This window comes from Bidens hawaiensis, unplaced genomic scaffold, assembly GCF_021521415.1.
Source record: "Bidens hawaiensis isolate Kalapana, Puna unplaced genomic scaffold, B.hawaiensis_p1.1 tig00000097_1, whole genome shotgun sequence".
In the NCBI taxonomy this organism is placed as follows: Eukaryota; Viridiplantae; Streptophyta; class Magnoliopsida; order Asterales; family Asteraceae; genus Bidens; species Bidens hawaiensis.
In genome coordinates this window covers 5,747,163-5,749,955 of record NW_027491017.1, presented here as the reverse complement: position 1 = coordinate 5,749,955, position 2,793 = coordinate 5,747,163, and the positions used below count along the sequence as shown (strand labels likewise).

The window sequence follows — 2,793 nt, the reverse complement described above, 5'->3', positions numbered from 1 at the left end:
TATTTTCCTGGATAATAGGTTATTTATTTTTTTTATTTTTAAATAGTTTGACATTGCAAAATATTTTTTAATTAAGAAAAATAATTTTAAATTCCAAAAAATTGCAAAAAGAATATATAATCTAGAAAATTGCAAAAAGAAAATAAAACACCTGAGAAAATTGCAAAAAAAAAAAAAATTTCTTTTGCAATTTTTCACAATTAAAATTTTTTTCTTAATTTTTACTAAATTTCTCAATTTTTAAAAAATATTTTACAATGTTAAATTATTTAAAATTAAATAAAAATCAATATAACATGTTTTTTAAGTAAAATATATATGATTAAAAAAATAAAATAAAATTTAGTGAACTAATTAAAATAAAAGAATTTACGATTGATTTGAATGAAACAATTTTAAAAATGTTTTACTTCAAAGTTCTAAATATAACCCCGTTTTGGTTATTTCTAAAACCCCTACTACCAAGCGCACCATATATCTCTCCAACAACTCACCACCCACGTCAAAAATGTCCACCACACCCCTACTCCTCCTCCGCCTCTCCTTAACCCCACCACCAACACCACCAAAAACCCTCCGGTCAACCACCCTCTTCACCCACCCTCTCAAATTAAACACCTTATCCACACCTCCACTCCGCCCAGTTTCCGTCCAATCACCACCCATCTCCGCCTCCTACAACACCACCCCAGTGACCGACCGCCTTATCTCCGCCGCCGCATACTTTTTCCCCTTCTTCAACGGCCTCCAATACGGCCGATTCCTCTTCGCCCAGTACCCCAACACCCTCGGCCTAATCCTCAACCCTTTTCTCCCGTTACTCTCTTTCTACCGCTCCGTCCCTTACTCCAGCTACCTCGCCTTCCTAATCCTATACATCGGTGTCGTTCGCAACTCCAGTGTCAGCCGATACGCCCGCTTCAATGCGATGCAGGCCGTCGTGCTTGACGTCTTGCTTGTCCTGCCCATGCTCGTCCAGAGGATCTTTAATCCGGGCCCACATGGGATTGGAGGCAGGATTGTGATGTGGAGTCACAGTGTCATATTTGTGGCTGTGGTGGCTTGTTTTGTCTATACGTTTGGGTATGCGGTCATGGGGCGGACGCCCAAGTTGCCCTTTGTTGGTGACGCTGCGGACCGGCAGTTTTGAACAAGAGTTGGATCGATAAATTCGTTCTGTAGGTTCGCTTGTTTTCCGGATTTCATTATTATTGAATTTGATTAGTTGCTTCCTGGTCTTTGATATGCTAATGTAGGAGAGTTTTGTTATGATCGTTTGTTTATTCAGTCTTTTATTGTGTTGTTTAGTTACTGGATTCTAGAATCACAATTTGCATTGCTGACTAATTATGTTGCAAAAAAATGCATTGTGTTTTGAAAGAGGAAATGCTTTTGTGTGTGAAGATTTCTCATAAACATGTGTTATTTATGCAAAACGTAGCGTCTTTTTTGATGATTTTATGCATGAAAGTTTTACAAAGCTAGGCTCTCGATAGTTAAAAAGAAACTTGAATAAGTTGTCTTATGATTAAAGGCGAGGGATTTCATCATGATATCAAGAGTTCTTTTGTGTTTGTTGTTGTTTTTGATTGTGTATACATTCGGGTATTCGGTTATGGGAAGGACGCTGAAATTGCCGTTTGTAGGTGATGCTGCTGACAGTCAGTTTTGAAGAATGGTTGGATCAGTTAATTGTGTAGGTTTGGTGAAGTTCGGTTTTATTACTTGTTTTCTGGATTTAATCGTGACTGCACATAACTGAATTTGATTAGTTGTTTCTTGGTTTTTTGGTTTTTGATATGTTAATGAAGTAGAATTTGTTATGATTGTTGTGTTTAGTTACTGGATTCTAGACTCACTTGCATGGTTGTAAAAATCGCGCCTAGGCGCCGAGTACTCAACAAGTAATCCCCGAGTAATCCCCGCCTAGGCCGAGTTCTCGGTGAGCCATTCCCGAGTACTCTCCGACTAAGGCCGAGTACTCACCGACTAAGGCCGAGTACTCTCAACTCCCCAGTCGACCGCCTAGGGTCCGCATAGCGACTTTTGCAACCTTGCTCACTTGTTAACTTTCAACCATAATTTGCATTGCTGACTGAGTATCATGCAAAACGTTAAGAAGAAATGATTTTGCATGTTATGTATTTCCGTTGTTCATAAAGCTATGTCTCATTCATGCAAAATAAAGCATATTTTTTTGGTAATTTATGCAAGATTGTTATGGTTAAAAGAACTTGGATGTGTTATCTTAAAGTTAAAGCAGAGGGATTTCATTATGATATCAAGAATCCTTCCAGAGTGGTATGTGTCATCAGCTTATCTGTCATTAGTAACAAGTTTAGGGCCTGTTTAGTAATAACTTTGGGGTCTGTTTGGTAATAAGTTGGTGTTAACGGTGTGTACTTTAACAAATGGAGGTAATGCTGTGGGGACTTTGATGCATTGTTGAATAAAGTTATGCAGTTTTGTGTTCATTAAAGACCTTAAACCTGAATGATTTAAATAGGAGCTTAATCATAGATTCATGGTGTGCATAAACTTCCAGAATGCTCAGTAATTCTATCGTATGTGCATCCTGAACCAACTGTTTGAAAAAAGTTGGTTATTGCAACCTTTAAATTGTAACAGTAATAGATGAGTGCAATGAACTACCTGATATTTTTCGCTGTTTGATGACTTGCAGTGACGTGTGAAATATGTTATATTGTTAAAAGCGAGTAGCATCTTTAGGAAGGATTTAATCTAAAATGATCAAAACAAATTGTTGTGATCTAAAATTTCACTGTTGTTGCT

At 37.4% G+C, this 2,793-nt stretch overlaps 1 pseudogene; it reads left to right on the top strand.

The window, feature by feature from the left end:
* Positions 1-508: 508 nt before the first annotated feature.
* LOC143564377 (protein TIC 20-II, chloroplastic pseudogene) lies at positions 509-1,171 on the top strand (annotated as a pseudogene).
* The last annotated feature ends 1,622 nt before the right edge of the window (positions 1,172-2,793 follow it).